This window comes from Bos grunniens, chromosome 8, assembly GCF_055505025.1.
Source record: "Bos grunniens cultivar Pamir isolate PY7600 chromosome 8, Bosgru_T2T1.0, whole genome shotgun sequence".
NCBI classification, from domain to species: Eukaryota; Metazoa; Chordata; class Mammalia; order Artiodactyla; family Bovidae; genus Bos; species Bos grunniens.
This window is the reverse complement of record NC_141172.1, coordinates 42079196-42106348: the sequence shown is the minus strand read 5'-3', so window position 1 is coordinate 42106348 and position 27153 is coordinate 42079196. Positions and strand designations below refer to the sequence as shown.

The window sequence follows — 27153 nt, the reverse complement described above, 5'->3', positions numbered from 1 at the left end:
TGGAGTTGTGCAGACTTCGCATTATGATCTTGTTTCACTGAGTTTAAATAATTCTTATTATTTTTCGTGTGTTTCCCTGGGAGAGGGGCCACACACAGTCCCACCTCACACAATTTATAACTCAGTTCTTTTCTAACCTTGCAAAGTGCTCTCGGTAACATGAGTGCTAGGAAAAATAATTTTTTCCATCTTGCTATAATTCTAGTGATATTTTTAGCACCTCTTAAATACTAGCACCCCAGGCAACTCCTTCCTGACCTACCTCTTAATCTGGCTCAGTATGGAATAGAATATAAAAAAGAGAAAAAAAGAAATTTGTGGTAATGAGAGATCACTGGAGACATTTACAAGCTCATAAAATATAGGTGAACTTCCAATGTGTGATGCTTATTCAATGTGTGGATCACCATTTTTCAGAATTCACTGAAGATACAAAAAATTAGAAGTCAAATCTATTTTGGTTCATTTTGTTCCTCGTCAATGAAGGAAATAATGAACTATAAACTGTAAGACTTAATATCATTTCAAAGGGTTTTCATGTGTATGATGTAATTTCTTTTTAAGGTGCAAACTTTTCAGTTCATAATACTTTACTGTCATTCATTATTGGTCCATGTAATTCGCTCTTATTTTATCATTTTTTTCCCCTAATTCCCCAACCTCCGCTTCAAGTTCCCTCTCCAATATATTTCCAGCTAATATGTTGATAATGAGTCTTTAAAGATGTGTGTGTGTTACTAAAATATAGAGTGTTGTTTGGAACATATTTATGTTTTTAATTGTGATTCAATCTTGTATTTAATATCATATGGCTGTAGCTAGTTAGCTCAGTATTTTTAACTACTGCAAGGTATTGCATAGTGAGCATCCACTGTATTTAAAAAATATTTTAAAAATTCTGGTAAAATATACATCACATAAAATTTACCATTTAATTATTTTCAAGTGTACAGTTCTTTGGCATTAGGTACATTCACATGATTCTACAACCATCACTACTGTCTTTCTGCAGAACTTGTTCATTTTACCAAACCAAAAGTTAACTGTTAAACACGAACTCCACATTCTCCTTTCCCTTCAGCCCCTGGCAACCACCATTGCATCTACTGAATTTTATTATTCCCCTACTGATGGACACGGAGGCTATTTGCAAGTCCCAGTACCACAAACCCTACCACCACCAATGACCTCATATAGATCCCCCACGAAGCTGTGCAAGAATTTCTCTGGCTTAATAGAACCAGAAGGAGATTTTGGAATCATAGAGGATACATGGTTTTCTAGAAAGACTGTACCAGTTTACAGTTTCCCCAAAGGTATCCCAAAGTTTCTATTTTGCTATATCCTGCCTTCTCTAGAATTAGCTATTTTTAATTTTCTTCAGTGGTAATAGTCTTATTTTCACTTAAATTTCTTTGTTTACTAAAGAATCTGAGCATCTCTTAATATTCTTTTTAGTTACTCGGGCTTCTGTTTCTGAGAATTACCTTTGTAATACTTTGCTCATTTTAAAATTGGAATTCCCACTTTTTCCTTATGGGTTTTCAGGAGTTGTTTGGATATTATTTGGTGCAAAGTTCTTGCTGGTTTTGTGTTAAAAGTATTTCCCCCTAAATTCTCATCTCTTAATTTGTCTATGGTATTCTTTATTATTTTTTTTAAACTTTTTGTTTTGTATTGAGGTATAGCTGATTAACAAACAATGTTGTGAATTTCTAGTGAACAGCAAAAGGACTCAGCCAAATGTACCAATTCTCCCCCAAACTCCCCTGGGAAGTTGATTGTTGATGATCCATTTCCATATGACAGTGGAAACTGATAATCCTTTTTTTTCCTTTGCAGGTGGGCAGTGGCTCATCACCTCCCATGATCAATCTCGTCTCAGTTGGGGGACAACATCAAGGTAGCTTTGTCCTCTCTACCTGAAAAATTCTAGCATTGCTATTTGTACAAGAAGTCAGCCTTGCGAAATTCCTGTTTTTCTAACTTGCAAAATTCCTGTTTTTCTAATTTGTAACAAACTAGCCAGCAATGATGACAAAATAGGATTCCAGGGGCCAGGAGCATAGGGGAATCATTAGGTTACCACCACCTATTTCTCTTTCATCTTTTTTATTCTTCAAGAAACACATTTTATTGTTTTTATTTTTGTTGTTCCCGAGTAACTTTATTTTGACAAAATCAAATCATCAGTTTTTTAATGTTAGCATTTATGTTTTTAGTGTCTTGTTCCAGAAGTCTTCCGCTAACCCTATATAAAAAATGTACTATTGTACATTTTCTTTACATTTTTTGTTCCCTCATATCTCATCTGTATTTTCTTCATAAAGTCACGTCTCACATTTGTGCCTTTAATCCATGTGAAGTACACCCTTTTTCACTAGTCTCATATAAGGTCCAGCCTTATTTTGCCTCATCTTGGTGACCTACTTTCCCATCAGAATTTATTACTATAAATGATTCATCCTTTTCTTCTTGTTTTGTGGTACCAGCTTTATCTCACATTAGTTCCCGTGTATGTGTGGTGCTGCTTCTAAAAACTCTGTTCTTTTCCATTGGTCTGTTTGCCTATTCCTGGTTCAGTGCCATGCTGTCTGCACAGCTTTGTAATATGTCTCAGTATCTGGTGGGGTGAGTGTCTCCTCCTTGACTGTCTGTTTCAAAATCGCCTTAGCTATTTGTGGAATTTCACTTTCCCATATACATTTTAGAATGAGTTTATGGAATTCTTTAAAAAATCCCCTTGGAAATTTGATGAGATTGCCTTGAGTATATAGATTAATTTGAGAAGCATTGACATCATTCCAGTATTTCTCTATTTATTCAGATTTTCCTTTATGTACTTTAATAGAATATTTTTAGTGTTTATTTTATAAAGGTCATCTATTGTTAGTTCCTAGATACGTTGTAACTTTTGTTATTGTAAATGGCATCTTCTTTCTAGTTCATCATTGCTAGCATAGAGGGATATTACTGCTTTTGTAGATTTATCTTATAACACTCTTGCTAAACTCTAGAAGTTCTAATATTAATACTTTATTGAAACTCTTGAGTTTTCTCTGTGGATAATGCTATTACCTTAGCACAGTAAGTTTTATCTTCTTTGTCTAATCCTTATACTTTTTAAGTCTTTTTTTTTTCTTTTTTGCCTTATAGCATTTGTCAGTTTCTCTTGTTAAATGAAGAAGTGATATGGGGCATTCTTGTTTGGTATTCATTATTAGTGGAATAAGTGAAATGTTTCTCTATTATATGTGATATTTAATATAGGTTTGTGGCATATAGTTTATTTAAACTCAGGGAAATAGTTCTCTTGGATCACTGATCTTTATTGAATGCTTTGTTTGCATGTTCTTAGGTAATCACATGATTTTTCTTCCTTCCTTCCCACATCACATCATTAAGCATCTGTCCTATGTCAAAGAATGCTGAGAGGATAAAGTAAGAATTGGAGATTATGGGCAGACTTTTTGGAGATAATGAATAGTACCAGGGGCAGTTAAATCTATGGCTGTTTAGGGCTTCGTAGGAAGCAGTTGAAGGGGTTGTGAGAGGAAAAAAAAATCTCATTAAAATTGTATAATATAGTGATTAAAAGTAAATTTATTGGGTATTTACTGTGTGTCAGGATCTTAGTTTGCAACTTTAAAGCTGTTATGTCTCTTTAAGCCTCATAATAACCATGTGAGGTGGAATTATTCTCACATTTTAAGGTAGAAGAAACAAAGGCTTAAAGAAGTTAAATAACTTCTTGTTTTCTTGGAATGTTGTGAATGCTGATTGCCTTGAGGAGAGGAACCAGGAAATGGGGGAAAAGGAGTAAAAGGGAAAATTTCACAGATTCTCTTTTGTTGTTGTTCAGTCACTAAGTCACGTCGACTCTGCGACCCCATGGACTTAAGCACACCAGGCTTTTCTTTCCTTCGCTAACTCCTGGAGTTTGCTCAAACTCACATCCATTCAGTTGGTGATGCTATCTAACCATCTGGTCATCTGCCGCCCTCTTCTCCTTTTGCCTTCAATCTTTCCTAGCATCAGAGCCTTAGCAAGTAATAGAGCTAGTGTTCAGACTCAGATCTCTTTCCAAAGCTCATGTCTTTCCCACACACTGTTATTGTATTCCTTAAAAAATCTCTATTGATAATATGAAAGAGATATAAAGATGAAACCCAGTCAGTCATCAAAAGCAAAACAAAACAATTCCATCTCAATATGCTATAAATTTGGGGAAAAGAAAAATGAACTAGAGCTCCGTTGAGAAATTACCAGTTTCAGGATACCATGAAGGTACAAGATGATCTTGGAATGTGTTGTTATGCCAGAAAGTAAAAGAAGTTCTCATAAAAAATGATAGGGACCTGTCAAAAGGGTACAAGAACCAGCTAAAGGGGCTCCTGATGGTCAAATCTGGAAAAATTTGAGCATCAAAAGAAACAAGAACAGTAATTAGTTGTAATCCATTGAATAAAGTGAGAATCCATGAGTCTGTACTAACAAATATATAAATTGAGATAGAAAAAAAGATTCTTCCTTTTGTACACATGATAAACCCGGAGGGAGTGGTGTAGTTGGGAAAATCACTATTTTGCAGCCATCACTGCAGAGATTGTTTTAGGCTTGAATCATCAATGGATGCTAAATTCCCACATGAAGCAGAATGTTTGCATGGTCTTGAAATGTCTGTCCAGAGGTTTTTTTTTTCCTTTAGTGCAAGGAAGGAAAATAATAAATATACAGTGGAAAAATTGGACAACACCTTAAGTTAGCAATAAAAATCATTTTCATCAAAAATGGGCTTGTATGGCTCTAGATTTGATACTTCAAGGGTGCAGCATCATGGTATATAACCAAATCTGATCATAAGGAAACATGAACCAAACCCAAACTGAGGAATATTTTATAAAATAGTATTCTATATAATAGCTGACCTGTCCTGAAGGACTGAGAACTGTTTCAGTTTAAAAGAGATGAAAAGGACATGACATATAAAATTTAATACTGTTTGTGATCCTTAACTATATCCTATCCTGGAGAAAGGAATGTTATTAAAAAAAAAAGGCATTTGGTACAATTGATAAAACTAGATTATTGATTGTAGATGAGATAAAACCGTGTGTTAAATTTCTTGAATTAGATAGCAATTGTAGCACCATATAAACACTTTGCTTTTAAGGACTATATATTGAAATATTAAGGGGAAATGGAGCATTTTCTAATGGCTCAGAAAGGAAATAAATAATAAAATATGTACAGGTAGAAGAATGAGAAAACAAATGTGGCATGATGGTAATAAATTAGTGAAGCTGAGTAAAGGCAATATGGAAGTTCTCTGTACAATTTTTGCATGTTTTCAGAAATTATGAAATTATTTCAGAATGAAAAAAATATTGAGTAAGAACTAGTAAAGCCCTTTGTTGAAAGTACTGACAGATTTGACCCATACCATCTGTGTTTTCCCACAGAATGGATGACGGACACTCATAAATTACACATTTGTCCCCGAGATGGACTTTCTAGAAGCAGAAAGCTCCTTGTTGGTTATCTGCCTTCTCTTGCTTGTAAATTCAGTACCATTATTAAAAGGAAAGGAGGCGTTTGTTAGTGAATAGAGGTTTTTATTGTTTTCCTTTGCTCAGAATGGTGGATGGCAAGCCTAAGCCTTGCCAAGACTCTGTTTCCCAATTTGATGTATTTATAATAATAATCTTTAAGAAATCAACCCTCAGTGACACCCTGCACCCGAGGGGAGTGAAAAACCACTGACTTTTGTTTAGTCTCTGCTGTGCTCCAGGATTCTGCATGGAGCTCAGAGTCATGTTGGGGATGTGTTTTGTGTGGTGCTAAGCAAGTCACCCAGATTGTGTTATCGCCAATGCTTTGCTTAGAAGTGAACAGAAATTCTGTAAGTTGCATAATACTTCTATTTTTTTCTTTAAAATGAATTTAAAATTTGTAGTGAATACATATAAAATTGTGATGATATACATATAATGTATACTATAAAATTTATAAGATAATCATTTTAAGCATACAGCTTAGTGGCGTTAAGTACGTCGTATTGCTGTGCTACTCTCATCGCCTTCCATCCACAGAATTCTTTTCATCTTGAAAAACTGAAATTCTGCATTTATTAAACAGTAACTTCCTTCTTCCCTCTTCCCACCCCTTTGGCACTCCTTTCCAGACTTTGGCAATCACCATTCTAGTTTCTGTCTCTGTGAATTTGACTACTCTACGTACCACCTATACGTGGATACTATATTTATACTTTTGTGACTGACTTGTTTCACCTAGCATAATGTCTTCAAGTTTCATCCATGGGGCATGTGTCAAATATTCTTGGCTTTCAAGACTGAATATTACTCTACTACATATATGCCACATTTTGTCATCCACCTGTTGATGGACATTTGGGTTTTGTCCGCCTTTTGGCTTTTGTGAGCAATGCTGGTGTGAACATTGCTGTACACATTTATGTTCAAGTCCCTGTTTGCAGTTCTTCTGGATATATACCTAGAAGTGGAATTGTTGGATCATATAGTAATTCTATTTTTAATTTTTTGAGGAGCCATCATACTTTTTCTGTAGTGGATGCACTAATTTACATTCCCATCAGCAGTACAGAAAGCTTCCAATTTCTCCACATCCTCTGTAACACTTGTTATTTCATTTTATTTTACTAGCAGTCATCCTATTGCATATATCTCATTGTGATTTGAGTTGGATTTCTTTTAAATGCAAACTCCCTTGAGAAGGAAAAGCAAATATTATCAGGTTATCAGTACTCTAGAGTGAGTGAGTTTATAAGGTTTTCTTTTTTTCTCAAAATGACAGCTCCCTTTAGAATGGCATGTATATGGATGGAAAATTACTTGTAGTATTTAATCTAACCCTGAGATAAGAGCCAGAAGGCCTTTTTCCAACCCATTATTATGAGGTCTTTGATAAATCAATATAATTCACAAAAGCCTCAATTTCTTTATATGAAAAATGTGCATACTACTCTATAGCAATGGCCCTCAAGCTTTAGCACACATCTGAATCCCCTGGATGGCTTGATAAAGCACAGATTGCTGCACAAATCCTCAAGGTTTCTGAGGAATTTGCATTTCTTACAGTGGTGCTGATGTTGCTCAGGCCAGGGACCACACTTTGAAAATCATGGCTCTAAGGATTTGTTTTAGGAGTGAGATAATGTAAATAAAATAAAATAATTTCCCACAATTATTAAACACTGTGAAATGCTAGAGATTAATTTAATCACATCAGGACAGAGAGGTCTCATAAGTTAGGTGGTGGAATCTAATAGAGTGATACTTTTCAGGACTGCACTAAATCTCAATGATTTGAGCTTTCTGAGAAGTGGGCCAATGAGGAGAGAGTAGGGGATATCATGAAAGAGATGGACTTTGGGAGTGAAGCTGGGAAAGTGTCAAAACCTCATTTTATCAAAGGCACAAGTTTTCCCAGGACCAGTTCTAGTGCCTACTTGAGGCTTCTGTATCAGTAAAGAATTGTTTGGGTGCAAGGATGAGAAAATTCAAAGAATGGGCATAATAGCTACTTAAACAATTAAGGGCTTACTTTTTTTCTCATGCAAAAAGAACTCTAGAGCTAGAAAGTTATTTGTATTGATTCAGTGGCTCAAGGATTTCAGTATTGAGGTCTGTCAATTTTTGCCCTCTGTCATGCATACAATATAGCTGCTGCAGTTCCAGCCATTACACCTGCTCTCCATACACGTATTCATGGAAGCAGACAAAGAGGAAAGGTCAATGTTTATGACAGGAAAACAAAACTTTCTCAGACATTTTTGTCTGGTTTCTGTTTATGCCTCAATGTCCAGAACTTCCCTTGGCCATTCATAGCTTCAGTGTGGCTGAGGAATGTTTCCGTTGAGTACATAACTATCTAAAACTAAATTGGAATTTTGTCAGTAAGGTGGAATGTGTCTGTCCCAGCTTCGTAATTTTTCCTGCCCCTAGTGATTTTAGGCTAAGATGGTTAGGCCACCGTGGGCAAAGCTGTTAGTCTGAGTTCTCTTTTTTTTCTTGTATAACTTAATGTACTTTTTTTTTTTTTTTTACAGTTATTGTCATCATTAGTACTTTAACATCTATGACAAATTGAAGCTGGAGAGTACTTTTCACTCATGTTGGCTCAGCTATTTCTCCAAGTCACCTTGGGAGATCTTATCAGCCCTATTTTGTAGGTATGAGAATAGCTACTCTTTTTCCATTTGTATCTCTCTGAATCCTACCAGTTCACTAAGTTTCTGTCATCCTGCTTTGGTCTCTCCCACAATGTGGTATGCTTTCCAAATTCCCCAAATCCTAACATTTTCCTATGTCCCATTGCCCCTGGGAACTCTGTGGTGATCAAGCTAATCTGATGGACTGATTCATGGGAAAAACCGCACTTAAGAGGTGAACTCTGAAAGTAAACTTTGGCTGTCATTGTGTACAAAAGTTTTTCAGTCTGTGTTCTCATCCAGAAGTTAATGCTTTTCTTAGCTTCCTAATCTACTCGCCATGGTGTAGAGGCAATAATGAAGTCCACCTTATGCACTTTTGAGAATCTCCTTGGAAATGTGCTTTGTAAACATGAAATCATATATTTATTTGTGGTTTCTTACTTTGAGTTTTCTTTGTGAGCTTGACTGGAGAATAAATACAGAAATGATACCTTCCCAGGATGGTAACATTGTGAATATTCAGGGAGATTTGAAAGAGGAAAGCCTGGTAGCTGGGCCATCAGGCTCCTGCCAGGAAAGTAACCTCAGGAGTAGATGTTCTGGGGAAGACAGTGGAAAGAAGGCAGAAAAAGAAGGCAGTGGATAATGGACAAGGTTGGGCAGGTGAAAGGAGAGTGGGAGGAAGTGAGTGCTGATACTGGTAGTCTCACTGAAGATGAAATAAGGGGGCCAGGTCAGGGACAGGAAAGTAGAAACGGGGGCAGGGAGGTAGGCTGGCTTGCAGGAAGCACCAGAGTGACTAGAAAGGAGAGGATATTCCCAAGAAAGTAGGAGTCTGGGGAGATGTGAGCCACCATAGATCAGTTCAGCCAATTTGAGTCCAATTCAGCAAACATTTGTTAAAATTTTTCTAAAAATTTATTTAAAAATTAATTCGGATAGAAATATAGTTGATGTATAACATTATATGTTACAGCTGTACAATATACTGATTCACAATTTTGAAAGGTTATATTCCATTTATGGTTATTATAAAATATTGGCTGTATTTTCTGTGTCATGCAGTATATCCTTGTAGCTTATTTTGTATCTAAGAATTTATACCTCTTGATCCTCTGCCCCTATTTTGCCCTTCCCTCTCCCCACTGGGAACCACTAGTTTGTTCTCTGTATCTGTGAGTCTTCTTCTTTTTGTTATATTCATTATTTTATTTTTTAGATTCTGCATATAACTGATATAATACAAAAGAAGTATTTGTCTGTGTGACTTTTTTTCGCTTAGCATAATGCTAAGTCCATCCATGTTCCTGCAAATGGCAAAATTTTACTCTTTTTTTATGGCTGAGTAATGTTCCATTATATCCTTTCATCTTCTTTATCCATTCATTTATTGATGGATATTTAGATTGCTTTCATATCTTGGCAATTTTAAATAATGCTGCCATAAACATTGGGGTACTTGTGTCTTTTTGAATTAGTGTTTTCGTTTTTTTCAGATACATATGCAGAGTGGAATTTCTGGGTCATATGGTAGTTCTATATTTAGTGGGACTTTTTTTGCTCTTTTTTAAAATTTATTTTTAATGCAGGGTAGCCAACACAACATTATTTTTGTTGTGTTTTTTTGAGAAACCTCTATCCTATTTTCCAAAGTGTTTGCACCAATTTACATTCCCAACAACAATATATGAGGGTTCCCTTTTTTCCACATCTCATCAGCATTTGTTCAGCAAACATTTATCAAGTGTCATAGAAAAAAATAATCCCTACCTCCTCAAAAAAAAATTGTCCTTGTGATCCCTAGAATTTGTGAATCGACTACTTTGTATTTTGCTGGTATAATTGTTAATGAGCTTGAGATGGGGAGAGCATCCAGGTGGCTCAGTGTAATCACAAGCGTCCTTGTAAGTGAAGGGGGAGGAGAAAGAAGGATCTGAAGAGCTGCTAGCTTTGAAGTCTGAGAGGAGGGCCATAAGCCATGGAAGGCAGGTAGCCTCTAGAAGCCCAAAAGCAAGGGGAATGGATTGCTTTTTTACAGCCTCCAGAAGGCATGTTGCAGTGACAACACCTTGATGTTGGTCTAGTGAAACCCATTTTGGATGACCTTCAAAACTGTAAGCTTATATATATATATATACATACACATATACATTTATGTATTTTTTTTGCTTATGTCCACTAAACTCCTGATAATTTGTTATCACAACAAGAAAAAAACCTGATACATTGAGAAAATACCAGATGGTGCTACGGATTGGGAAATATGAATACATAAGATATTAACGCTAGCCTTTAGATGACTATCAACTCCCTGGTCCAAGTCAGTGGTGGTCAAATTTAATGCGACCAGGAGGATTTTTGCTAAAATGTAGATTCTGACCAATGAGGTTTGAAGTGACCCCAGGATTCTACACTGCAAATACTTCCTGGGTGATGCCTGTGCTGTTTGTCTGGAAAGTATTCTTGGTTTAACAAGGGTCTAGACTGTGAGTCTGTCCTAGGGGCTGGGAAACCACGAACAGCAAAGCTTCTTAGTTATGATGGAGAAAATTGTTGGAATATCATTTGACACTAAAATTTAACAATATGAAACTTACTAGTAGAAGAAACTTGGGGCTTCAGACTCTTGAAAGGATTGTTGTGATAAACAAGATGTATGTGAAAGCAGTAGGCAATTTATAAAGGTAGGCAGGTGGCAAGTAATGTGCACTGTGTATAGATTTTAGTTTCCCACTTTGAATGTCAGATGAGAGCAGTTTTGGCAAGAAAGTACAAGTGTCATTTTGGACTCATACTTCCTTTGCTAAAGTGAAGGAAGAAATATTTGAATTAAAAACACCTCAGTGTTTATCCCAGTCATTTTTCTTTTATGTCTTTTAAGTCCTCTGTTCTGCTCTGGTTATACTATACATATGGAATGCAACACTTGAAAACAAAAAGTGTACAGAGAATAAAACAGTAGTCACCTGTAACTCCATAATTCAGAGATTACCAGGAAGTAGAATTTTTCCAAGAGCTTGATTGATTTGTTACTGTTTTAGAGTCTGTGCAGACTTTTGTCTCCCTTAAATATTTTAGAAAAGAATAACTGTATGCTCTTGTGTTGTGCACTGTTATTAATATCCTGTAGTGATATTGTCTTTAATAATTCTTTTCACATCAGGGAACACTTTTCCATAAAGCAATAGTTCTCAACTGGGGGCTATTTTGTTCTCGGGAACATTTCACAATGACTGGAGATGCTTTTTTATTGTCATGACTGGGGGTAAGTTCCTGCTGGCACCTAGTAGGGATTCTCCCCAACATCCTTCCATGCAACAGGACAGCATCCACAACATTAATTATCTGCTTCAAAATGTCAGTGCTTAGTTTGAGAAACTCAGCTGTAGAGCAGAGCGTTGCAAATTTTACTGGTCATCAGTCATCTGAAAGGCTTGTTAAAGCAACAATTGCCCCCTACCAAATTTCTGATCTAGTAGGCTTTGGAGGAGGCTGAGAGTTTGTAGTTCTAACAAGTTGTCAGGTGATGTTGATGCTGCTGGTCTGAGAGCCGCACTGCGAGAACTATTTCCATAGGGCTTAATAAGTTACATGACTTTAATTGACCCTGTATGAACTATTAGCTTCTTAATTTGGGTCCTGACTTATATTCAGTAGTTAGGCTTATCATATCGCTGGTGTGTTGCAAACATCACTTGGGCCCAGGCCAGGTCTCTTCCTTTCTTGGTATGTCCTGGGATGCTGAGAATAGAAAATAGGTCTCATTACTGTGGACCAGATGGTTTCACTTGGCTGTGTGGACTCGGCACCATATAAATGGCTCCAAGGACATATGAATGAGTTGTTGGCCTGGGGAAGATTGATAGAGAGAGGGGAGAGATGGAGCAAGTGAATGTGGAAAGGAAAGAAACATCCATTTTTTATTGTGCTTACGACACTCTCTCACTGTATCTCGAAACCACAACACACCTGTGCAGAGTTTTGCAATTTCTTATAAAAACATGGCCTTTTAGTCTGGAATGGTAGATTCTCCACCTGACACTATCTTAATGGTATTGCAGTCAGGTTAACTTTTCACTGTCATCACACCAGAGGGAAGATTTATCGCTTGTGTCTCCGGGTTCATAATCTCTTTTCCAAGCATCCTTTCTCCCACCTTGCCTCCTGTTGCCCTCAGTCCATTCAGCATGAGCAGAGCTCACTGCCCCCTCTCATAATGCATCATATCGAGACCTTGCACAGAGGTGGCAACTGAATTCAGGGTTGGGGAAGCTAAGTCAAGTTGGAACTGAGAGGGCTGGGGGTAAAGCACGGGTTAGATCAGAAAGATCCCAGAAGCTGTGGGTCAGAAACCAAGGAAAAATTGTGCTTAAGATGAGGCAGTATGTCAAAAACCAGATAAAGGTTAGAAAAGCACTGGGGCCAAAGCATGCAGGAATGGGAGTGTTCACAACTGAAGTGAAGCCCTTTTTTTGAAGCCTCTTATGATTTTTACTTGGAAATAGTGCTGGTCTGTGAAGTGCTAAGCCAGTTCATCTGGTTGACGGGGCAGACCTCAGAGCATAAGAAGAATAGTTGATAATTTTCTAGGTGGAGCACAGAGATGGGCATATAGGGATTTCAAAGATACTGCTAATATTTCTTTCCTCAAGGTGTTAAAGCAAGTGGATTATTTTATTACTATCTACTACTTAGAAAGATATTAATCAAACACCTCCTATTCCTCAAGATAATTTTCTCCCCCTTTCAGAAATAAGGAAATGGAAACTGAGAAAGAGAGGTCATTTGCTCAAGGAAGTGTGGGGCTGGCATGGGGGTACCCAGTTTCCTCCGTCCAGCCCTGCTCTCCTCTCTCACTGAAGTATGAGGCTGTTTGGGTCACAGGCGGTTTCCCAGGTTTCCTCCTGATCATTGTGGAGTCCTCTCCGTGGGTCGGGGGTCACCCTGTTGCCCAATCACGGGTGCTCACAGCTCCAGTATTCCAGCCTGCTGAAATTTAGCCACCTTTCTATGAAGATTTTTTACCGGTTTCTCTTCAAATATTAAACAATTCTCAAACCATAAAGACAGCAACTCGCTTCCTTTCTAACCTGAGAATTTGAGGGGTGGAGAGTGGTGTTTTGCAGCACTGAAAATTAAAATTGGTAGTTCCATAAGTATTTGGCACAGCCATCCCTGACGAAACGTGCGAGCTGCAGTGCACGTGGGAAGTCTGTTGTTAAGTCAGGCCCACACCTGACCACGTGGGAGCCCCGCTCCCACCGTCGTGGGTCATGCCATCCTTTCCTATAGCACAGTCCTGCTGCACTTAGCAGTGCTCTGCCCTCACTCACTTCACTTGAGCAGGGTCTTAGTGGCACTGTACAACCGAGTTTACGGCGCCCATGAGTCATGGAGGGAGAGAGCTGCATGGTGGCTGGAGCCAGCGGCAGAATCAAAGAGGCAGAAGGTGGGGACCATGGTTTAGGGATCCCGAGGGCCTGGGAGTCATAGATTAATGCCCACATCAGGGCATCCTGGGGGAATTGCAGCATCCTAAAATTTTGGAACAAAGTAGACCGCCTAGTCCAGAGTTTTTACAGGACACACCCTGATAGAAAAACCAGGGCTGTGTTACTTTAGCTAGAGCCAAGCCAGAGATGTGTGTCTTTATTTTGATAGTCTTTGCATCTGAAACCTGGAAGCTGCCTTGTCTTGCAGTCTCAGGTCTTGCTTTCAAATAAGGTATATTTAAATATATTCTTTAAAAATACTTTGTCATCTTCACAGTTGACATCAGGGCAACTAAACACTGTGATTAGAACTGCCCACCCCTCTTTGTAGCCAGCCTGGCCTGTCCCCATGGCCTGAGTCATTTTGCTGCTAAATGAGGTCTCAGTGGTTGCAGCCAGGTTGCCAGGTGTCAGGCCTGTGGTGAGCACTCTGAGGCCACTTCCTTCTCAGCACTGCCCACTAGGTGACGCCTGTGTGTGGAAGAGGCTCTCCATAGTGCGGGCTTCCGTGCTTTCTTCCTTGCTCGGCTCACATCTTGCTGAGAAGATGCTTGCATGGCAAGAACTGAAGAAATTATTCTGGTCTACTTGCTTGGAGAGAGTGCATGTGAGGATCTCAGCTCCTTCTTCTGAGGGATATTGATGTCTTTGCTTAGCATATGTGATGGTCTAATTATAAAAGAAGGAAAAAAAACAAAAGCCTAGCATAGCCCAAACAACTTTAAGTTTCTGGGTAGGTTTATAGCTGCTTTATCAATATAAAAAAATAATGTCCAAATTAAGGTGACTTGCAATGGTCCTAGAGTAGTAACTATGAGATTGTGTGAGTAAGAAGATTGGAGATGGATGTGATTGGAGCAGTTGTATGACTGTTTTATGCTGCAGCAGTGGTTCTCAAATGGGAGAACATCAGAATCTCTGAGAGACATTGGCCAGCCACAGATTTCTGGGTCCCACTCAGACCCAGAAATTCCTGATTTAGAACATCGTGGGCGGGGCCTGAGAATCTGCATTTCTAAGTTTCTAATGGATTCCCAGGTGATTCTGACGCTGCTGGTCCAGGGACCTCACTTAGAGAACCACTGCATGACAGCATTTTGTTCTGAGTATGGCGGTGGTGGGGTGCCGGAAATGGGCGGAGAGGGGGTGGAGGCTAGGAGCTGGGATATCGTGGAGGGGCAGGGGGACAGTGAACTGGGAATCTGTGTAAACAGAGGTTGTCTTTTAGTTATAGCAAAGTCACTTCCCCTTTCCTTGTACAGCTTTTCAGATGTTCTTATTCCAAAGAATGCCAACAACACATTGTACTTTTGATAGATAAATCTTCTGGGCAGGGATAACTTGAATCTAATGACAAGTCAGGGACAAATAACCAGGCAGCTGGGCCATTGTTGGAGATACATTGAGGTGATTTATTTAAATTCACTTGATTGTTTTTCTAGTAGGGAAATGAAATAGTCTCTGGTATCACAGGTGTTCAAGTGCTTTTTTTTAAAAAATGGCTAAATATTTAAAGTGACAGACAAGGTTGAGAAGGTTGTGTGAAAACACATTATAGCTGGTAGTTTTTGAACATCTTAATTGAGATTCTTGGTTCTTTATAAAAAGTGAGAGTGGGTGTGTAGGTGTATATGAAAATAGTTATTCCCGTTACACCCCAAACTCCTCTTGAAGTGTGTTTGCCTGGCTTAAAGCATCTTTGTATGACATAGCTTCTTTGTACAGATTTTTTGATGTTTATGCTTTTTCTTTTTTTCTAAACTAATGCTTCTGTGCAGCACAAGATAGGTTAGTTTGATCTCCATTCTGTAAGTGAGGACTGTGGGCCAGGGCAGCTAAATAATAAGCCAAAAGCTACTTGGTTTAGCATCAAAACTGGAAACAAGAAGGCCTAGACTTTAGTTTCCAGGCTCCATCTCCATTTTTCACCCCTGCCTTCCCCACAGGACTCCTTCTATCAAAGCATCTCTTGTGAACATTTCCATGAAGTTTACTGTAGTTGCGTCTTGTCCTCAGTTATAATTGGGGTCCCCTAAGATTCAGTGAAATATCTAGCCCTCAGGTTGATAGCAAGGCAGGCAAGAATGTTCCTCTCTATCTTTCATATAATGACAGTTAAATCCCTTCCACAAGAACATAGAGGTTTTGCTCTGTTTCTAATTTCAGAACAATAAGTTTCCAATGCACCACCACCCACCGGAAAAAGCACACGGTGACTGACAAGGTGAGGTCTTTGTTTGGTTGTACTTCAAATCTTGCGCTTTCTGAAATCCCTAACACTTTGGTTATAAATCACTAAAAGGTGGATGTTCTCTAAAATGAATTTTGCATGAAATGTCAGCTGGAGTCTAGGGGACAGCTACAATATTTACGACTGGTGGTATTTCTTAGGAGAGAGAGAAGAAAATGAAGCCAATATAGTTTAGTACTAGGGGGTGGGGAATAAAGGGGTGAGGAGAGCAGATTTCTTTCACTCACTCAGATACTTTGTTTCAACCATTTTCAGTGCAAACACAACTCAGGTGCTCATAGTGGAGCATTCAGGGATGTTCATCCATATGGTAAAGAGTGGGTTGGAAGAACTTGGGCAGCTGTGTTAAGGGGAAAATAAACAAACCTAAAACTACTATGGGAATGTATTTGTTAGTAGGGAGATTGTTTTACTAAGTCCTCTATTTCTGAAAGACAATTTGACCCTAGTCACAGCTCATGGTGGTTTGCTTTCAAAAGCAAACTGCTCTGTTTATTTGGGGGAGGAAATGTTGCAGAGATAATGTAATATCCATGTGTCCCCCTTCATTTTTGGGGAAACAGAGAACATCTCTGCCTGCCATTTGAGGGCCACTGACTCAGATACAAACTTATATTTTCAATGTTTTCTCCGATTAAGTGTTCCTTGCTAACTGCTCCAGTCCCATGAGCCTCTTGAGTATTTCTGTCCTGTGTCTTTGCTTGAAAACACTCTGTATGGTAGAGTGAGTTTCTCTTCGTTACTCAAGTGGTTCTTCATTAAAAAACAAACAAACAAAAACCTTCATTGAGGTAACTCCCTGTCTCAGCTCAGGCTGCTTTAACAAAATACCATAGACTGGTGTGGGAGTTGGGGGGTGGGGGGTGGGGGAGGGGTGGAGGGTGGGGGAGGGGTGGGGGTGGGGGCGGAGTGGCGGGGCAGGGCGGGGAGGGGATAGTGGCTTAAATAGCAGACATTTCTATCTGAAAGTTCTGGGAACTGGAATGTCCAGGATTAAGGTGCCAGCAGATTATGTGTCTGATGAGAGCTCTCTAGTGGCAGCTGTCTTGGCTGTCCTCACATAGCAGAGAGCATGTATGCTCTGGTATCTTCTTGTATGGACGCTAATCCCATCTTCGAGGCCTCACCCTCATGACCTCATCTAAACCTAATTTCCTCACATACTCCACCACCAAATACCATCATATGAGGAATTAGGGCTTCAACATAGGGATTTTGAGGGGACACAAAACAGTTGATAAGATTCATGTACCATACACTCATTTAAAATTTGTAATTCAGTAGCTTTTTATTATATTCAGTGTGTAACCATCACCACAGTATAAGTTTGGAACATTTTTAATGACTTAAAAAGAATCCTGTACCCATTAGTAGGCTCTATCTAAATAAATCTATATCTAGATATATAATTTCTCTGTGAAAGTGACAAGTGAAAGTGTTAGTTGCTCAGTCGTGTCTGACTCTTTATGACTCCATGGACTGTAGCCCACCAGGCTCCTCTGACGATGAATTCTCCAGGCAGGAATACTGGAATGGGTAGCCATTCCCTTCTCCAGGGGATCTTCCTGACCCAGGGATTGAATCTGGGTCCCCCGCATTGTAGGCAGACGCTTTACCATCTGAGCCACCAGTAGGTTGACCTATTTAAGGTATTTCATAAAAATGGAATCATATAGTATGTGACATTTTGTGAGTGGCTTCTTTTACTCATATAATGTTCTCAAAGTTTCATCCAAGTTCTAGCTTGTGTTAAAACTTTCATTTTTTATTGCCAAGTAATATTGTTTTGTATGGATATGCCATATTTATTTATTCATCAAATGATGGATACTTGGATTTTTTCTGTCTTTTGGCTTATTGCCATAAGTAGTCATGTGTAAGTTTTTTTTTTTTTAATGTGAATAAACACTTTCATTTCTATTGGATGCATACCAAGGAGTAAAATTGCTGGCTCATATGACAACTCTGTTTAACTATTTGTAGAACTGCCAGACTCTCTTTCAAAATGACTATACTATTTTTACTTTCCCACCAATAATGAATGGGAGTTCTAATTTTTCTGTTATCTTTGCCAACACATACTATTGTTGTCTTTTAAATTTTAGCAATCCTAATGGGCATCTGGTCCCATCACTTCATGGGAAATAGATGGGGAAACAGTGGAAACAGTGTCAGACTTTATATTTTTGGGCTCCAAAATCACTGCAGATAGTGATTGCAGCCATGAAATTAAATGACGCTTACTCCTTGGAAGGAAAACTATGACCAACGTAGATAGCATATTAAAAAGCAGAGATATTACTTTGCCAACAAAGGTCCGTCTAGTCAAGGCTATGGTTTTTCCAGTGGTCATGTATGGATGTGAGAGTTGGACTGTGAAGAAAGCTGAGTGCCGAAGAATTGATGCTTTTGAACTGTGGTGTTGGAGAAGACTCTTCAGAGTCCCTTGGACTGCAAAGAGATCCAACCAGTCCATCCTAAAGGAGACTAGTCCTGAGTGTTCATTGGAAGGACTGATGCTGAGGTTGAAACTCCAATACTTTGGCCACCTCATGTGAAGAGTTGACTCACTGGAAAAGACTCTGATGCTGGGAGGGATTGGGAGCAGGAGGAGAAGGGGACGACAGAGGATGAGATGGCTGGATGGCATCACTGACTTGATGGACGTGAGTCTGAGTGAACTCCGGGAGTTGGTGATGGACAGGGAGGCCTGGTGTGCTGTGATTTATGGGGTCACAAAGAGTCAGACACGACTGAGTGACTGAACTGAACTGAACTGAATGGGTGTGAAGTTGTTTTGATTCACATTTCCCTTAAGGACTAACAAAATGACTGGTGGAAATATCTTCTGAAAGTGAAATTTGCTCAGTCATGTCTGATTCTTTGTGATCCCATGGACTATACAGTCCATGGAATTCTCCAGGCCAGAATACTGGAGTGGGTATTCCCTCTCCAGGGGATCTTCCCAACTGAGGGATCGAACCCAGGTCTCCTGCATTGCAGGTGGATTCTTTACCAGCTGAGTCACAAGGGAAGCCCATACATTTTCTAGTTGGGTATATTTTATTTATATGGTATGAGGTAAGGGTCCAACTCTTTTCCATGTATTTTCCTAGCATTATTTGTTGAAGATTTTCCTTTCTATAAAATTGACTCGATACTTTTGTCTACGATCAGTTGACGTAAACATGAGGACTTATTTCTGGATTCTCAGTTCTATTCCACTGAAATGAATGTGCCACACTATCTTGATTATTGTAGTTTTGTGTAGTAAGTTTTGAAATTGCCAAGTGTAAGTCTCTAAACTTTGTTCAAGATTGTTTTGGGTATTCTGGGTCCCCTGAATTTCTGTATGAATTTTAGAATCAGTTGTCAATTTATGCAAAGAAGCCAGCTGGGATTTTGGTAGAGACTGTATTGAGTCTGTTCAATTTGTATAAAGTATTGCCATCCTAACAGTATTATGTCTTCTGATCTGAGTGTGAAATATCTTTCCTTTTATTGAGTGAATAAGTGAAAGTCGTTCAGTTGTGTCTGACTCTTTGCGACCCCATGGATTGTAGCCCACCAGGCTCTTCTCTGTTCATGGAATTCTCCAGGCAAGAATATTGGAGTGGGTTACCATTCCCTTCTCCAGGGGATCTTCCCAAACCAGGGATCAAACCCAGCTCTCCTTTTTTATCTTCTTTTAGTTTTGCTTCCTTTTGGTCTTTACCCTACTGGGGTCTTTGGGAACTGTGCATATGTGTAACAGCATCTACCATACCTCTTCACTTTAGCTTAGGTTGGATTTGAAGAGCCAGAACAGGAAAACACTTAAGGAGACCTAAGACTCTAATAGAGAAATAAATTAGAGCTGTTGTTTCTTGTACCTTTGCTTTCCTGTTCTTTATTATTTATTTTTTAATTCCTTTTATTGAGGAAGTTTATTGACTTCTTTTTATTGAGGTCTTAAATTTCCTTCAACAACCTTGAAGTTTTGGGAATATGTTTTGTATTTCTTATGTTAGATCTAGTTATCTTTTTGATACTGTTGTAAATGAAATTCTCTTTATGTTTGGGTTGCTCTTTGCTACTCTGTAGAATTATGACTGATTTCTTTTGTATATTGATCTTTTATTCTAAAAATCTTGCTTGACTTGTTCTTTAGTTCTAAAGGCTTTTTAGCAGATTAGATAGGATCTTTTCATAAACAATATTATGTTCTTTGTGAATACAGAGCTTCATTTCTTCCTGTCTAATATGTCACTTTATTGACTAATTGTCTCAGCTAGAATCTCTAGTACGGTGTTAAATAGAAGTAGTCATTTTTGTCTTGTCTGTAATCTTACAGGGGAAAGCATTCAGCCTTTCACAATTAAGTGTAATTTTTAGGTGCAGGGTTTTTTTGTAGTTGCTGTTGATCAGGTTGAAGACGTTTCCTCATATTCCTGATTTGTTGACTGTTTCTATCATGAAGGTTTATTGAATTTTGTGAATGATTTATCCATTTATTGAGATGGTCATGCCATTTTTGTCCTTTATTGGCATGATTGTGGTATATTGTGTTGATTTTTTTTTGGTTGTTAAACAACCCTGCATTCAAGGGATAAACTCCACTTGACCATTATGTATGAATATAATCTTCTGTATGTGTTTCTAGATTCATCTTGCTAGTATTTTGATAAAGATTTTTGCATCTATATTCATAAAATGTTGGTCTAAAGTTTTTTCTTTGTGACAACTTCATCCAGTATTGGGTTTTAGAATCTGGATGTACTGGTCTCACTGAATGAGTTGTTAATTGTTGCTTCCAATTCTGTTTTTTGGGAAGGGTTTGTGAGGGATTGTTATAAATACTTGTTTAAATATTTGATAGAATTCATCAGTGAAGCCATCTGGACCTGGGCTTTTTTTGTGGGTTTTTTTAAAATTAATGATTCACTCTCTTTACTTAATTTTTTGAGATTTTCTAATTCTTGTTAGTGTCAGTAGTTGTATAAGAATTTGTCCATTTCATCTAAGTTGTCTAATTTTTTATAGTTGTTCATTTAACACACACAGACACACACATTCTGTCAGTAATGGTCTTGCCTCTTTAATTTCTGAAATAGTAACTCATCTTCATTTTCATCATGGTGAGTCTAGCTAAAGGTTTGTAAATTCTTTTCAAAACCCACCTTTTTGTGTCAGTGATTTTTTTCTCTATTAGAATTTTTTTATTCCCTTGTATACTAATTTTTATTTTATTCATTCTGCTATATTTGGGTTTAGTTTCACTATTTCCAGTTTCTTAAGGTGGAAGGTACATTGTTTTTAGATCTTTTTCAGTATAGTCTATTATTTCAGCTATATATTTCTCTCTAATCACTGGTCATATTCAGTAAAAATTGGTATGTTGTATTTTTTCATTCATCTCAATACATTCTATTTTTCCTTGTGATTTCTCCTTTGACCAATTTTGAAGGCTATAATCCCAGAGATAGGATAATCCTTCCCAATGGAAAGACAGAAATGTTAAACTAATAATTTTGCAGCAGACCGAAACTTTGTCACAGATCAACATTTGGGATCTTTGGGTTTGTGTAAATAATAGTAGCATCACCTTCATCAAAATGATGAATTTTATTTAGGGCATATTATTGTGAGTCAGGCATTGTTTGAGGCACTCCATTGTAGGTTGACTCATTCACTAACGTAATTGATGAGGTGGATATGATTAGCATCATCAGTTTTTAGTGGAGAGAACTGAAGCACAAAGAAGTTGGGGAACTTGCCCAGGGTCCGGAGTGTCAGAGCCAGGACTCAATGGCCAGAGTTTGGCCCTAGCATCTGCTACCCTCAGCTGCTGCAGGGTGTTACGGCAGGTTGGCCGAGTGTGGCCCTGGACTCTGATACTGGTTTCTTTAGGGAGAGTGAACAGCAAGGTTCACTGGAGTGTCCCAGAGAGGGAGACTTGGACTTAACTTTGTGAATGACAGGTTGAGTCAGTCAACAGTGATGATCTCTTGATGTGCATTGAATCAGAGAGCAGACAACGCAGGTTTGCTACCCAACCAGCTGCAAAACCCAGAAGCTAGAATGTCATTTTCGACTCTCTCTCACCCTCATGACCTGTCAGTCGCTGAGTTTTATTAGTTCAACATCCTAAATGTATTTCTTGGTTATCTACTTCTCGTTTTCTTTGGTTCCATCCTATCCAGACTATCATCATGGATGGCCTAGTTCATTTTAACAATTTCCTAACTGGCCTTCCTGACTGTAGTCTTGGTTTTCTTAAATCTATTCATTCTGCATGCAGAATGGGCTTTCTTTTCTTTTTTTTAAAAAACAGTTTTGATGAAGCATAACTGATATACCATAAATCGTACATTAAAAGGCAAAACACTCTCCGACATACATCACAGCAGGATCCTCTATGACCCACCTCCCAGAATATTGGAAATAAAAGCAAAAATAAACAAATGGGACCTAATTAACCTTAAAAGCTTCTGCACATCAAAGGAAACTATTAGCAAGGTGAAAAGACAGCCTTCAGAATGGGAGAAAATAATAGCAAATGAAGCAACCGACAAACAACTAATCTCAAAAATATACAAGCAACTCCTACAGCTCAACTCTAGAAAAATAAACGACCCAATCAAAAAATGGGCCAAAGAACTAAATAGACATTTCTCCAAAAAAGACATACAGATGGCTAACAAACACACGAAAAGATGCTCAACATCACTCATTATCAGAGAAATGCAAATCAAAACCACTATGAGGTACCATTTGACACCAGTCAGAATGGCTGCGATCCAAAAGTCTACAAATAATAAATGCTGGAGAGGGTGTGGAGAAAAGGGAACCCTCTTACACTGTTGGTGGGAATGCAAACTAGTACAGCCACTATGGAGAACAGTGTGGAGATTCCTTAAAAAACTGGAAATAGAACTGCCTTATGATCCAGCAACCCCACTGCTGGGCATACACACTGAGGAAACCAGAAGGGAAAGAGACACGTGTACCCCAATGTTCATCGCAGCACTGTTTATAATAGCCAAGACATGGAAGCAACCTAGATGTCCATCAGCAGATGAATGGATAAGAAAGCTGTGGTACATATACACAATGGAGTATTACTCAGCCATTAAAAAGAAAACATTTGAATCAGTTCTAATGAGGTGGATGAAACTGGAGCCTATTATACAGAGTGAAGTAAGCCAGAAGGAAAAACACCAATACAGTATACTAACGCACATATATGGAATTTAGAAAGATGGTAACAATAACCCGGTGTACGAGACAGCAAAAGAGACACTGATGTATAGAACAGTCTTATGGACTCTGTGGGAGAGGGAGAGGGTGGGAAGATTTGGGAGAATGGCAATGAAACATGTAAAATATCATGTAGGAAACGAGTTGCCAGTCCAGGTTCGATGCATGATGCTGGATGCTTGGGGCTGGTGCACTGGGACGGCCCAGAGGGATGGTATGGGGAGGGAGGAGGGAGGAGGGTTCGGGATGGGGAACACATGTATACCTGTGGCGGATTCATTTTGATATTTGGCAAAACTAATACAATTATGTAAAGTTTAAAAATAAAATTGGAAGAATAAAAAAAAAAAAATATTTATTTGGCTGCGTTGGGTTTTAGTTACAGCCCGCAGGATCTTGGTTGTGTCATGTGGGATCCTCCACCGTGGCTCACAGATGCTCTCGTTATGGTCTGTGGGCTCACTTGTTGCAGTGTGTGGGCCTGGTTGCTCTGCAGCATGTGGGGGCTTTTGTTCCTCAACCAGGGTCCAAACCCATGTCCCCCACATTGCAAGGTGGACTCCCAACCATGAGACTACCAGGGAAGTCCATGAATTGGTTTTTTAATAACACAAATCATACCTGAGGGCATACCTCTTCTTATAATCTCCAAATGGTTTCCGTCTGCCTTTAAAACACTCCAAATATACACTCTAGGGCTTTCTAGCCTTCCCTTTTCCCTGCCCATTTTCCCTTTCTTCTTCTAATCTCTAGCCATAATAAACATTGCTTTCTCAAAATGTCTTTTTAATTGCTATTTGTTGAAAAAGAAAAACTCATCTTTAGATTTTAAACATTTTAAATGTTTAAAGATTTTAAAAATTTAATCATGAAAGTTATAACAGTTTCCTAGGATGCCATAACAAACTGAGTGGCTTGGAACAACAGAAATTTTATTATCTCACAGTCCTAGAGGCTAGAAGTCCTAAATCCTAATGTAGGTAGGATTGGTTCTTAAGGCTGTGGGGGAATATCTGTTCCACGGCCTTCTCCTGGCATCCTCAGGCATTCCTCAGTTTATAGACGGCACTCTTCCTGTGTCTTCTCTCTATGCCTATCTGTGTTCAGATTTCGCCTTTTTGTGAGGTCAAAATCATGTTGGCTTGGAGCCCACCTTAATGATGTCATCTTAACTAGATTATCTGCAAAGACCTTATGACCAAACAAGGTCACACTTACTGGTACTGGGGATTAGGACTTCAGCATCTTTTCAGCGGACACAATTCAACCCATAAAGTATCTTATCCGGTAGAATTTATTTCAGAAACATTGAACACAGATAAGGGTATTATCATGAATAACTTTGCCATCCTAAATAGCTGTTGTTGGCATTTTTGTATATCACCTTTCATTCATTTATGTAAGCACTTTAGGATGGGAATCTTTCTTGTAACATGATTGGAACAACTATCCCTTCCCCAGCAAATCTGCTGAGAGCTTTTGACTGACAGCCTTTGCCTCAGAACCCAGAATTCTCTCATCGTATAGATGCTCATTGAAATAATGGCTGTAAACGCATCAACAGAGGAGTGGAAGTGTAGCTTCACTGTGGCTGGGAAATTCTCTCACAGTGGGCAATAGAGTGGGGAAGGTGGCCAAATGACAGGGATACACAGCTTTTTTTTTTTTCCACATTGCTTCTTCCAGATACCACCCTGACTTTTTTTGGAAGTTCTGTACTCTTCCAAGAAAGCAATATTCATGTTTCTATCACTTTATCAAGAGGCGGTTATTTTTGGCTCTAAATTAAAAATGAAACTTCAAGAAAATTTTAAGTCTGGTTGGGACAGGTACAAGGACAACTAGATTTTTCTTGGTCCACTTCCTTTTCAAGCTAATCCTTTAGATTCTTTTGCCTCTTTCCTGTTTTCTTCTTTTCCTCTCCTCCTCTTTCTTTTCTTCTTTTCCTGCTGTGTACAGATGAGACAGTCTCTTCTGACCATAGTTTCAAATTGCCCAGGACCAGCAGATGAACCTGCAGTGGGACTTGTGAGAGGGCTGGCTTTGCTTGGAGCAAGTTGGGGCAGTTGTGCAGAGTCCTGATATCTGAGGTGGAAGAGTCCTTGGTGTTGGGCACTGGATACCACCCAGGAGGTAAAAAGTCCTAAAGCACTTATTTGTGATGGTACTTTAACTTTCTGTGACTGAACCCCTATGCCCATGAAGAAATTCTATATTTATTATAGCATGGAATGGCTTTTCAGTGTTTTTGGTTACCTAGCATTGCACATTTCTGTGTGCTGTCACCATTTCTCCCCTTTCCCCTTACCAAAAGATTACCAAAGGCCAGACCTTGCTTTTCTCTGTGTGGTAGCTGGTCTTAAAAACCATAAGTTATGCCTCCCAGCCTTTCCATTCTTGTGTGGTTCCCTCTTCTTGAACCTGGAGGGCTGAACACATGGCTCACTTGCAACCAATAGCATATGACAGAAGTGATACTGTGTGATTTCAGAATCTCACATGACAGGTCTTTTATCTCTTGGAACACTTGCTTTTGGGACGCTTCCTCTCAGAACTCAGCTACCATGATGTGAGGACCCCGAACCACACAAAGAGGCCCCGGATGGTTATTCTGGTCTGCAGCCAGGAGCGCCTGCCAGCACTGAGGCGACCACCCTAGGTGTCTGTCCAGTCCACCCTTAAGATGACGGCAGTGCTAATTGGCATCTGATCTCAAGACACGGGGAGATCTCAAGTAAGAGGTGCCTTGCTGAGCCTGGTCAACCCCAGATCTGGAAGAGATAATAATTTTTAAGCCACTAAATTGGGGCATCCTTTGTAGGCAGCTTCTCCTGGCCATGAGGCCTGGGTGCCTGACTTACCAGTGTACTCAGGCTTGACCAAGACATTCTACCCAGACTTTAAAGCTAGCACGAATGATATAAAGGTGAAGGGACCTTGGAGAACTCATCATGGAAGCAGAGGAAGCTGTAACAACATCCAGTGTCCAGGGTGACTGCGGCCTTGACCAGTGCCACTGGCCAGTGATCAGCTGCACTTGTCCAGTGGCTGGGCTGGCAGCAGCATTCCTCCACAGTGTTCCTGTGGTACGAGTTTTGGCTACTTTCTGGCTTCCCAGTCTCCCTTCTTTCTACCTGCTTTCTGATCCCAATTCTTCAGATTTTCTGGGAACTCTCTGAAATTCCCTCAGTCTTCTTAGTTAATTCCTTTTCTGCTCAAATTAGCCAAATGTCTACTTATACATGGTCAATGTGATAAAAGACACATTTTCTTATGTGAATGCAGTGACATCTTAAAAGGATTCCTTTGTTATAGTTAAACTTGCATGTCAAAAAATTATTCTCTGCATGCAGTTTAATCTCTATTTATTCAGGGTTGGTTCCTGTCACATACAACTGGTGATCTTAATTGATATTATTCTTTGTCCTTTGTGAAAATGACTGTTGGAGTGACTGTGAAAATTGGAGGCACACTCTTTTACATTTTGTATTTTCATCCTGTGAGGTAGATGTGATATTTAGAAGTGGTTCAGAACTACCTGGAGCAGGTATCATGGTGGAGTGGTGGTGAGGGAACCACTGAACCTGGTAGGAGTCAGGGGATGTGAGTTTTAGCTTTAAAACTGTGGCTAATTCACCATATCTATTATCAGCATATTGCTTCCTTTCTGTAGACCTCAGTTTCCTTATCTTTATAGATGAGAGTTGAACAGCACTAGGTGATTCCAAATATTCCTTTGAGCTCTGAAACTTCCCAAGTTGCCCATGTTGTTCATTTTAAGCGGATGTTTCATCTCAACATTGTCAAGAAGAAGAGATCTTTGTGATTGATCCACTGTGGACCCCATCACCCTCAGGATGACCCTAGGGAACTTGACAGGAGATATTAGAGATGCACAGTAAATGTTTTCCAAGGGAAGGCTGAGTGGTGCTTTACTAGGTGCTGGGGGTTGCAAGTAAATTGTTTCTAGAGATGGA

At 39.0% G+C, this 27153-nt stretch overlaps 1 protein-coding gene across 12 annotated transcripts in view; it reads left to right on the top strand.

The window, feature by feature from the left end:
• Positions 1 to 27153, top strand: part of DMRT2 (doublesex and mab-3 related transcription factor 2) — a 347384-nt gene that overhangs the window by 22052 nt on the left and 298179 nt on the right. For 10 of the 12 annotated variants that reach the window (XR_015169662.1, XR_015169665.1, XR_015169664.1 and 7 more), the window contains exons 4-6: positions 1843 to 1903; positions 8090 to 8212; positions 15853 to 15910. The gene's annotated coding sequence lies outside the window, so the exon portion shown is untranslated. The remainder of the gene's footprint in view (positions 1 to 1842; positions 1904 to 8089; positions 8213 to 15852; positions 15911 to 27153) is intronic. The other 2 variants (XR_015169658.1, XR_015169656.1) reach the window with 1 other exon arrangement.